This window comes from Biomphalaria glabrata, chromosome 13, assembly GCF_947242115.1.
Source record: "Biomphalaria glabrata chromosome 13, xgBioGlab47.1, whole genome shotgun sequence".
Lineage (NCBI taxonomy): Eukaryota > Metazoa > Mollusca > Gastropoda > Planorbidae > Biomphalaria > Biomphalaria glabrata.
Genome location: NC_074723.1, coordinates 16,338,786 through 16,351,401, shown reverse-complemented (window position 1 = coordinate 16,351,401; position 12,616 = coordinate 16,338,786). Strand labels below are relative to the sequence as shown.

Here is a 12,616-nt window from a genome sequence, read left to right as displayed (position 1 = left end):
AAGTTTATCATCCGTTGCTATGGATACTAAGTTTCATATAGGATTTTGTTGTTCTATGAAGTAGTCCTTCGAACATTAAATATCAATTAATACATTTGCCTCAAGTAATAAGTACCATTGTAAAATGTTGCGCAAAGAGCAGTTTCTCGTGTATTTCTTGACGTGTGGCACAAATATTGAATCTGCGGAACTGTTTTCATTAACCTTGGCTGACTACCCACCTAGCAGAAGGACAACAGAACTCAACCTTTGCTGCCTTGCAACTATTGGGCCTACCCAAACGTGGGAAAGGTTTCGTGGGCTACCCTGTGGAAAAATAAGGAGACTGCGACCATTATGCAGTTTATAGCGCAAGCGCTACACCTTATTTGAGTGTTCTTAAGTTTTTCAAATCTTTAACTATTTTTGTAAGGGTGGCATCATCTCAGATGATCCTCCAACGTAATTGGTTTCATATCGTCTTTAAAAAGTCACTTAGGCAACCGCTTGTTTGACAAGGAAAGAATGAATCCTTATTTTAAATAATTATTGCTGTACAGACTATATTTCTTTTCGTTAAACATTATATAATTAGTTACAAGTACACAAAATTAAGCTATTTAAATAAGTATTGAAATTAAATACAATTTTTTGTATGAATATCAGGATAAATATTTAAAGGATTAACTAAGGTGCAAATGATATATTAGTGTATAGTATGACAGAATTACATTAATTAAATGTAAGAATTAAAGTCACGACCAACTTAAATAAAATCTGTTATCGTAGACCCCCGTGGACATCTCATAGACCCCCAATTTATTTTTTCACTTTCGTAGACCCCTTGGAAGTCTTCATAGACCCCTGGGGGTCTATATAGACCACTTTGGGAATCACTGCTCTAGTCAGTTGCTCGGTTGGGGCACCACACATGATTGTAGTTCTCTCCAGTCCATTCGTTCATAGGGTCTTCCCATCGCTTTTTTAAATCTGTCTCTTCTGCTTCTCCATGGGACTGTCTTTGCTAGCCCTGAGAAACGCGTGATATGGAAATCTATTTTTAGTTTGCGTTCTTTTTTTTCTTTATAGCGGCCAGTAGGTCATCGTGGGCCCCAATCGCGTCAGTGATCCTGATTCGGATTTCCTCATTTGTGAATCAGTTTCGTAGATGACACATAGAATCTTAGCATCTCTAATCCAGTTTTATGTACTTTTCTATGTATTTTCAAGAATATTTCGGAACACTGTAAGACTATGAAACAAATTTGAGAAGGGCACAGAGTTAAAGTGCACCCTCCATCTTTTATGTTTCCTACGAGGCTAAACGGTGATGAAGTGTACGGCTTGTGGATTGTCGTGGGCGTCTTTTAAAGATAGGTGCAGCTTAATGGCAAACATCGTTAATACTTAATGAAGTAGGCAAATGTTAACTTGAAAATTCTAAAAAAGACTGATGAATTTCGAATATCTTTGAAGGCGCAGTGAAAATAGTGTTTTGGCACCATTTATGTTACACATTCCAATCTGGTCGGAACGTTGTGTGATAAGAAATCAGGTTAATTAGCTATAATAGATTGCACCATGAATAGATTTTAATATTAATATCATTCTTTCCAAGCCCAGGTTTTGTCTTAGTATTGTTGTAAAGTTGTAACCCTATTGGCGACGCGACAGAGTTAACTGTCTAGGATCAGCTGACACCTGTGACACAGGCCAGTAATGCAGTTTAGCGTGCTATGTAGATGGACAAGGGACAGTACTGGTATGAGCTTTGCGAGTAAATATGACCCTGTTATGGTCATGTGATGAGAAGCCTGGTGGACCAGAGACAAGAGTGTGTAAGGCAGTTGAGTTCAGTACAGGAAAGCGTGGAGACCGGGACTGTTAGTCGGCCACGAAGTCGGTCCTGGCGAAGTCCTCAAGTGAAGCAGTACGAGTCCAGAATGAGAGACAGTAGAGCCGCGGTTCTCAACCTTTTATGCTCGGCGACCCCTTTTTGCAATCGCCCACTCTTCGGCGACCCCCTTACAGCATACAGCAATAGAAGAACAGACAATAACAATTTTTAACAATTAATAATTTTCGATGGTCTAAGGCGACACTGGCAAATCGTCAAACGACCCCCAAGGGGGTCATGATCCACAGGTTAAGAACCCCTGCAGTAGAGTTTAGAACAGCAGTACGGTGATGTACAGTGTAATATTTGCAGTCAGTTTATTGTTTTGCTAATTGTGTCGTATTGGCTGTTTTTACTTACTCATTAAAGTACCAGATTATTAGGAACTCTAGTTGTCAAGTACTTGTGTTAGATGTGTTGTGTTGAGCAGTGTTTACAAAAGGCCTGGTTGAGAAAATCGTAGTGGTATTATTTGGAAACAGTAGTAGTATTATTTGGAAACAGTAGTAGTATTATTTGGAAACAGTAGTAGTATTTGGAAACAGTAATAGTATTATTTGGAAAAAGTAGAAGTAGTATTTGGAAACACGTGAACGGCACAGTAAAAGCAGGCCTCCCTTACCTCAGATATGTGGATGTAATCAATCAGGACCTCAAAACAACTCTATAAACAAAGCAAAAGCTACCATTACCTAATTTGCTCGTGAACCGGGAATGTTTCTTCAGAATAGTTTTCTTTAGTCGCATGGAATAGGGCTCTACGAGATGAACCAAAGTCGTTCTACGACTAAAGGAAGCCAAAAGTTGCTTGACTTAAAGGTTTCAACAGAGATGTTTAGTGAAGCTAAAAATTTATTTATTTTTTAATTTTAAAATCTTATCATGACTTTAGTGTTACAGAGAAGACGAAAGCAATGAGTTTAGAAACCCAGGTTTGATGCCAGCATTCTAACATTAGGTTACACCGGTAGAATTGGATGGACAAGATGGCTGGGTAAAGTGACGCCCAAAGTACTATCAGAGGACCTCTACCAGCCCGCCGAAAGCTGACAGCCGGCCCTGAGAAACGTCGGCCCACAACATAATGAAGTCGCAGAGGTATGGTTCCATTTGACTGGAATATTTTAAATTCTAAACACTTCAATATTTTAAATTCTAAACACTTCAATATTTTAAATTCTAAACACTTCAATATTTTAAATTCTAAACACTTCAATATTTTGAATTCTAAAAAGTGAAATATTTTAAATTCTTAAAAGCTGGAATATTTTAAATTCTTAAAAGCTGGAATATTTTAAATTCTACATGTCTTTCACAATTCCAGTGCTAATTGAAATTTTCAGACAGGAGTTCATGGTTTATTTTTCCGTATCTGTGCTGATGTTCTAATATCACCTGCTTTGGCAAAGATATAAAATACATTGCATGTCTCTGACAAAGTACGATTCAACTGGAGTCATCACCACGTGACCGTCTTTGGTACAGAGCTTTAATTATTAATTTGAACTTGGAGCACGACATCTCCTTAGGGAGTAATGTGTAGTCTCGGCCACCTCATCCCCACTTCATGGACATAGCAGCCACCTACTAAAAGGTGATGTACAGCTTATCCCTTCGATCATCTGTTGTGACGTAACTCCCTCTTAATATTTGACTTTCAAATTTGTAGTTTGTAAAATTAATAAACGATAACACTATTTTATGTATTTTATTTTCAAAGACAGAATTTAAATAAGTACTTTCGAAAATATAATTAGTTAATCATGTCAATTATAGCATTAAATGAGTTGTATAAATAAAAAATTGTCTCAGCTAAACCACAGGAAAAAATGGTGCTTATTAACAACTATTTCAACATCTAAAATATTACATGTTTAAAGTACCATAAATGAAGCTCTAGGGAGAAAACTAATATGCATACAGTGTTATCAATTAAATTCTACGTAGTAAAAGACTTCACCGACCAGGGCATTGATTGATAAGGTGACACCGCCTAGCAACAACGCAGTGCCAAGTGAACCAACCTCTAGGCTCCAGACCACAGAGATGTCAAAAACAAAAAGTATCTCTGATCCAAGGCACCTCTCAAGCATGCAGTTAACACCTCAGTTGTCATGGCCACATGTCTTACATAGCTCCGCTTCCACCTCACCATATCTCCCTTTTTTTCCCTTCATCCATGCCAATACGTATGCATCACTCATTGTTTCAGCACCTAGCTTGACATGTGTATTTATCTTATTAACGATAATTTGTCTCTCCTGAACAGCACACAACACACAACATACAACACACAACAATGAAGTGGAAATTCAGACCCACGAAACATCGTGGAGTGGTACCTGAGTGTCGTTGAAAGCAGCAAACTTGATCGAGAGGCACGAACAAGTCACTGGCCTCAAAACAAACTTTTAGAAAGAAAAACTTTAAGAACTGACCCATTGGAAATCACCGCGCAGTTCATATCAGATCTAGGACCAGCTACCTGCCAACTTGATCATGAAAAACGCAAATAGAAGAAGAAGAAATTTAACTTCACGAAATCATCGTTGTATTGACTCTTTCATCCACATTTCGGTGTTCCAATATTAATTAAACAAGGATGTATTAAGTTTAGGAAGTTTTTTTTTTTTTTTTTTTAATTTTTGTGTTTTTGTATTTCTTTTATTTTAGGATGGCTGCCTGGTCGTGTGGTATGCGCTTCGAACTGACGTGGTGATGGTCTCGAGTTTCAATCTACGTCATCATCTCTTGCAGGATGTTTGGGATGTGGTCTATTCCAATGGAAGGTGTGACACTTACTGGAGATGTTCACGAGAAATAAAACAATGTCAAAGCCGCTAAATGGAATCCTAATGTTGCCAACTAAAAACAAAAAGTAAAGTTAAAAAGTCTAGTGTCATTTTGTTCATGAATATTCTAGCTTCTAATTTGAAAATGAACAATTCTATCCTCATGCTACACATTGGTTTTCAAATCCGTTACAAGTTTGGTCACTGTCATTGATTGAGAGTCACGTGCTTCCTTTCGTATTGAAATGACGTTTTTCTAACAAGCTTTAGGAAGTCTGATCCTGCTAAAAAGTCCAAAACAAAATGTTATCATATACCTTTAAACAAGATAAACAGTTTAGCAGCACTTGTTTTTGTACATCGGATACATAACAAATCTAACTATTTATTGTTTTCCTGCCAGGTAAAATAATTTCTAGTACCCAAAACACATTATCAAATTTATTTGTAGCTTTAAATCAGAGGCGGCCTTAGCAATGCGCGGGGCACTGGGCAAATGTCATATGCGGGGCGCTTAGCCGTATATATATATCGTACGACTTCACGCTAACGGGATCGTTCGCCTCCAAATCTGTAGGCCTTATTTTTGTTACATAACTTACTTCCTTACGTAAGTACTGTACTATTGGCCTTTAAACTATATAAACCCCAAGTGTTCTCCCCCTTAACTTCTGGATCTGATACGTTCAGAAACGCTATGTAAAGACACCTGCTCTTCGTGGCTAACATCAAGCGTACAGTTTAAGTCTATAAGCTTGTTGTGAATCCTTTATCCGAGGTACTGGTAGTGTTATTGCGACAGTTGCATGGTTGGGACGAATTTACCAAGCATCTCAACTAAGCCTAAAAACTGATCGTTGTTTGGCGCATAAAGTTTCTCTGTTCTTCTTCTCTGTCTTTTTTTTTTTTTTTGCAAGGTTCTGAAAGATCGCTAGAATTGTTAAAACTGCGTGCCAATGAATTTTCTCTTTTCTAATTTGTTCTATCTTCAAGTTATTCATTACGCTACTACTGGACATTCTCAGAGTTTAATCCAACCACGCTGGATGGCTGCATGGCCGTGCGGTATGCGCGCTGGACTGTTGTTCGGTCGTCTCGATGCTCTCGGGTTCATACCCTGCCTATTGGCCTTCAGTAGGTATTGTGCCAAACAACTTACTTGCATAAACGTAGTCTTTAGTCTTTGGTGTAAGAACAAGGTGTACGATAGGAGCTACAGTGATCCATTGACTTTCGCAGATCCGATTTTAAATGAAAAAAATACATGCGCGTTTGTTTTTTTAAAGACTGAAACATGGCCACCCAATGTATATGCACAGTAGCCTATTGGGGAAAAGTGAATACGTCATCGTTAAACTTTCTGAATGCTGATTGGCCGAATTAACAATACAAGCTAGGCCACAGTACCAAACAATGAATCCTTCTCACACACCCTCGTCCCTTTTCTCTTTTGTCTATGTCAGACTAAAGTAACGGAATATTTACTATATACGTACCGATTCTTTTTAAATTGTAATGCGACATAAAAGTACTTTATGACTCTTTATTTACGAAATAAATGCTTTTGATTGGTTGCTTCAGATTACGAGTTTGTTTTTTATGCCAAGGTAACAGTGATAGCCGCTTAGAATGTACAGCTCATAAGATGCTGTCTTTACCGAAACTGAAGGAGATTTCGAAACCAAAAAGGTCGAGTTAAGAGTTTACATGGTAATTGGTATCATAGAGATGCCTGGAAATATTGACAAATCCTAATTTATGAGAACTGGTCTGGTTTTCGAACCTGGTGACATGGGAATCTCCTCTCTCTGGGCCCCCTTCATGCGCAGGGTCTGGAGCGGTTGTCCCACTTGCCACTCCCTAGGACCGCTACTGCTTTAAATGTATTTTAGTGCAGATAAGAACAGACCACAAAGTTTTTAGCTGCATTCGACGTGCCAACTTTGCAACGTTTAATTTCTTTTTTTTTCTCTTTTTAATAATGTGTTTTTTAATCTTTTAAAACATTATCAACTTTTTTTCAAATTTTTATATTTGTTCTATTCTTTAATAATAGATTTTGTTTACTACTATGGATTTTGTAGTTTAAAATAAAACATCGACAATTTAGTTGTTTTTTTTAATGTAATGCCTGCTTTGCTCGCCAATGTAACCACGATACTACAGAAACTAAATATTCAGTTAAAAATGGTGATTAATATAATTAATAATTAATCATTTAGCTCATCATTGATTATTGCAGTGATTACTTTATATTTCCCTCAGATATCTCAACATTACGTGTTCTACCTAGTTGGAGCTTGACCCCCCCTCAAAAGGTCAGGGTCCTTTCCAAAAGATGGACTAAAGGCTTAGAACAAGTTCACATTGAACCAGGACAGCTCACATCACTATGCTCAGGAAAAAACATTACGAACATGCCTGCTCAAATTATGCTTACATTGTTTAGCCATTTAATTTATTTAACGCTTGTTCTCAAAGCGCCTAAAGTCTAGACTGGGTAACTGTGTGTTTGGTAAAGTTCATTCTATACAGTTGTTTTCTTTATTGGGATGCATAATTAGATATATCATGAAAATAAAGAAGAACAAAATATAGCGTGACCAATGTCAAGCTATTAATAAATCTAGTACTTACTTTATGATCTTTTTAAAAAGTTCAATCGATTGGTTTTGGGTTACCTTGTCACGCGGGGAAGTATAATGCTATAGCCTCGAGTTTTCACAAAATATTATGAAATAGCACTCATTATAAATAACAGTCTTGGCCGGTCCTAGCTCTCAACTAGTGTTATGTTTTATACGAAAGTCCGCCTTAGAGATGGTCCAGTCAACAGTTATATAGGCACACCCATGCAGTACCAAATCGTGATCCGCCCGCGCAGAACAGAAGATGAAAAAAAAAGAGCTGTATATCTATATCAGACTAGAAGAAGGGGGTGGCAAAAAGGGAAGGGAGGGGGGTGAGGATCTGTTGGCTGAGCGCTAGCAGATGCGCGTTGAGAGTGAGTTAAATGACAAGTAAGGATGGGGGGGGGGAGGTGGGGGGAGGTGGGGGACAGGGCTAGAGAGATGGAGAGAGAGAGGGTGAATCCTCAACCGTGAGGGGAAAGTGTGGTTTATTGAGCTCTCCCGGTGATAAAGTCGCCATGTCACATGGTCTGTGAGGTTGCGACTGCTGCGACAGAAAAAAAAAAAGACAAGATCGTCTTTAAAGAGGAAATAAAATAAACCAGGCGCACTCCTAACACAAGTCTTTAAATCTAAGCTAATGAGGTTTTCATAATTTGGAAAGGTGCTTGGCCAAAACAAGGGAAATGGGAGAAGAAATTTTATAAAAAGAAAGTTATAATTATTATTTTCTTTTGCTTTTCTTTGCTTTGACATTTATGAGTTATAATTTGCAAAAGTAATGTATTAATTATGCAAGGTCTTAAACTGGAAGCTGCATCAGTTATGGAGAACTGAGGCATTGCGCATGCTCGAAGCCTAGCCGAGGTGGTGCTGGGAATGCAATCGGCATTTGATAAAAAAAAATGGTCTTAAAAAAGTGTATCTGTTGATAATGTGACGTAATCTTTCCAGCCGTTTGGGATGAATGGAGAGAGTTGACGTTTACAAAGGGCCCAGTATTGTGTTACGGGGGTTCAGATCAATGGTGCAGCGTATTGACACGACCTCAATAGAGCCCAAATTTGTTCTCTTCATTCGGAGAGTTTGTTTAGCTAGTTTGGTTCAGAGGAAGTTGTTAGTTTTTTTTGTTTTTTTTTTCTGTTTAACATTTACGTTATGTTCATATTGTTTCAGGTTTTTCATAGAGGCGTAGCTGGCCGGGCTCCAGATGTCAACTTCTATGGGATTTGTTCAGGCCAAATAATCTGATAGCTAGAACTAAAAGTGTAATAGCAAAAACACACCATTAAGTCTATCTATCTATCTATCTATCTATTGTCAAGTTATTCTAATCTATCTATCGATGATAGTACATTTGGTTACTAGTCATTAAGAACCAGGAGATAGACAACGACTAAACTAAATAAACAAACTTTTCTTGTTTTCTAACTGTTTAAAACTTCCCTCCTGCCCTCTTTCAATTTGTTATGCATATTCTTTAAAGCTAAATTTCATATAACAAAATTTAATTATTAGAATTTATGTTCATTGACTAGCTTAGATCACGGCTCTACTCACACTTCATGACAACAGAACATCACTGCCTGCTTTCTGAATGATAATTACGTAACCACAAATGCCCCAGTAAGGTTCGTAGATTGGACCCGAGTCAGCTGGAAAAGACTTATGACATGTTTGCATCAGACTAAAAGATTTGCTTCTAAACTATTGTTGAGGTAAATAGGTGAAGAGGCACTCAGAAAATATTAGTCCTGACATTCCAAGTAGCCAGATGCATGACAGGAATTTTTTTTTTTTTTCATTTTCATTTTCCAGCCATTTTGTCGTTTTAAACTGAGCTCTAAGCACCTATTAGAACAGGCAGCCTGTGCTGGATCAGCACCTAACTGATTGGGGCTGTCCAGATTAAGGCGGGCGGTAGCTAGCGCGAAGATTTCTCCCATCGTCAAAGAGAACCCTTGGCGTCCATACATTACAATCAGCGCCGGCCTTAGGCCACTGCAACCTATGTGACGCAGTGGGCCTCGCACTTTCATAAGCCCCGCGCTAATTCTAGTTGTAAATGATTAAATTTAACCATTATTACTTATAAGAAATTACATTATAAGAAATGTTCCCGCGGCCTCCTTATTTTCTAGAAGATATTGAAAATCTTCTAAAATTGCAAAATGCGAACAAGTACAAGTCCTGGAAATCTGAAATTATTAAAATCTTCTGAAAACTCATAAAAATCTTTAAAATAGACAAAACTGTCATTTTAGGGTGTCATTCAATATAGTAAGCACCAAAACTACGCGCGATTTAAAAAAAAACGCATTGTCAGCTTTCATTTCATAAAATGTAACGCAAAGACAAATCTAATAGAAAATCTTAATTTTTTCCTTATTATCCTTATTTATCCCTATCCTGACTGGAAAAAGTGCAATCCATTTCGCACAGGGCCCCGAATATGTTAGAGCAGGCCATGACTACGTTAAACTTATAACCCTTAGTGATTATAATTTTGTCAGTCATCAGGGCTATGAAATTTATATAGTAAATTTATATTTATAGTTTAAAAATCAACATTTAAATGTATTCAACTTTTTGAAAATGAAAATAACTCATTTTCATTCCCTTCAATTATTGACAATGACTTCTGTATTGCATTGTGAGTAAAAAAAAAATGTTATACAAAATACTGAGGTATTGGGAAGAGTGTTATTTTTTTTTAATTTATTATGAAGCCTCAACAATATGTAATACCGATATGTTGGAAATTATCGATGTTACTTTTCTATGATTTATATACTCTGTATCTGTACCATAAGTTAGAAAGCCAGTTACGAGTACACAGTCCCCCAAGCAATTCTCCCACTGTAAAGAAAACAAAACACCAAGGTGTTGTCTTTTAGCGTGGGCTGGAAACGGCGAGACCTCTAACAGAATTACAGGCCCTGTAAGTGATACACAGATACTAAAAGCGCTAAAAGGAACTCGGATGAGGATATAGCGAGAATAGTGGGCTGGGGGGGGGGAGGGGAAGGAGTATATTTATATAGTGAAGGGCTTGGGACAAACAAAAATTTTGAAAAAAAAATAAGAAGCTTTTAAGAAAATATTTTTAGGATTTTTTTTTTGTTCAAGGAAGCTTGAGCTATGCTAGACGTACATGCTTTCTGAAGGTAATTTTTTTTGTCAATTAAATCTACTAAACAATGACTATTGGTTTGGAAGTCTGCACTCTTACTGCCAGGCAAGACTGAAGTGCACAATGTAAGAGATTCGACTTTTCATTGTCGAAGGTTTTTAGATTGAGTTGAAATTTAGTTCGTTGTTTGTCACAAAATTAGAGAAATAGTTGAAATTTGAACTTTAACTACAACAAGATTTAATCTGGTGCTCAATAAGAATAATTAATCGGCTATAAGAGCATAAATGACTAGAGTGACTCGACAGGCAAATTTTACAATAAAATCAAATGTCACGATAAAACACATAGGTCTACGTAATATCTGACGTTAACGGTATCGGTCTGTGGCATTCTCTTCGTACTTGTATGTAAGTCTGGGAAGGTATCTCCAAATACTTTTTTATATTGGCCTACACCCACAATAAATTAAAGGTTTCAAATGCACTCTTATAGAGATATACACACTAAATATGATCCCAAATTTATTCTTACAGACCTTTTCACGCGTTTATTACGCTTCTGTAATTTTACGCATTTATTGTTAAGATAATTTAAAAATAAAGAAAACCTTTTGGCTTTTGCCAACAAATTTTAATATCCAACGGAAAAAAGAAGTATTTTTGTTATATTAGCTAAATAAGCTTTTAAGTGTCATTAGAGAATCTTCGTATCTATGGTTTCTTCTTATCATGAATTCTATTTATTACAATATCTTCAGTGCCTTATGTGTATATAGTGTCTTGCCTTCAGTTGTTAGTTAGTAGTGAACATTTAGTCCAATGTACTACTTTCAAAACCTCCCAGTGCACCATTTCACCACAATATCTCATCACTTCGCAATTCTCTCTGTTCCCATCTTATCTTATTTATTTTTATTGACAATGTACGCAACTTATTCATCAGCCAATACACTTTATCTATCTTAATTGTTGAACTTTGCACTTTCTCCCCAAATGCAACCAGTCAGTGAGTTAAATTTGGGTTATAGCAAATGTCTGAGCTAGTCTTGCCGTCTGCTCCATTACACACATTTCCAGGAGCAAGCCATCTGTGAAGTCCACGCCACCTACTGTCCCTGTATTTGGTTAGGTGGCGCTCTGAATGTCAAAGACGTTTTGTTTACTGCTATTGATATGAATTACATATTCTGTCGTAAATATTTGTGAAGGTGTTTAAACCTTTTTTTTTATTTTCTTATGACGGTAGACTTTAAGTTTCATAGAATATAACGGCAAAAATTATTTCAAATTACCCAAGTTGATGTTCAACTGTTTTTCTGAATAGTATCGGAGACAAAGAACCAATAAGAGTTCAAAGGTCAAGATCGGATGGCTGTGATACAAGAACGATTGACAAGATGTGAGACTACACTGTTAATCAAAAAGTTAAAAAGAATTTGTAAGGAAAGCATCTGACATAATGGATATTTAATACTTAAAGCCCTTTTATTTTAACGCAAACCCAGGGTCTCTTATATCGGTATTTGAATCACCCCCTAGAAATTATAAGGCAGTTTTACAAACGATATAGACTTTATTTATTTACGTATGTGTGATAGTGTGAGACGTTACGAAAACAATAAAAACACATGAAAAATACGTTTGTATACAAACATTTTACCAGATACACAGATAGAGTGCGTTTTTAAAAGCTTTGTAAAAGATTTTAAAAAAATCGGAAGCTTGAGTTCAAATGGCAGAATGCTGGAGTGCTAGAAGGTTATAAGTTAAGTGAATTTGGAAGTGGGAGGGGGGTTAGTTCGTAACATCAAAAATTTAATCTGACGCAGATCAAATGACACAGGCACTGATAGGCTTGTTTTTAAGTCCACCATGTAAATTATAGCTGTATTGATCAGACTAGAATATTTACATCATACATCTTAACAATGAAATGATAGACCATGACATATTAAGTCACAATGCCAGTATATTTAACATAGACACACACAAATGATTAATAGTAACCAATACATTAGAATAAATGATTGAACATTGTAATAGAAGCTGAATTATTTGTTTAAATATAGTCACACACATTATAACGAGGAAATTCATTTCCTAAAGTCTCTCTACTTTTCCTCAGTTCAAGATAAACATAATGGCAGACAGTAATAAATTAGCCAGTGGTGTCGTTTATAAAA

The 12,616-nt window shown here is 36.6% G+C and overlaps 1 protein-coding gene across 2 annotated transcripts in view; it reads right to left on the bottom strand.

Annotated features, from left to right (window-relative positions):
- The window catches only part of LOC106062889 (FMRF-amide neuropeptides-like), a 124,414-nt gene extending 116,829 nt beyond the window's left edge, over positions 1-7,585 (bottom strand). For both annotated transcript variants that reach the window (XM_056008412.1, XM_056008413.1), the window contains exon 1: positions 7,306-7,585. The gene's annotated coding sequence lies outside the window, so the exon portion shown is untranslated. The remainder of the gene's footprint in view (positions 1-7,305) is intronic.
- Positions 7,586-12,616: the final 5,031 nt, after the last annotated feature.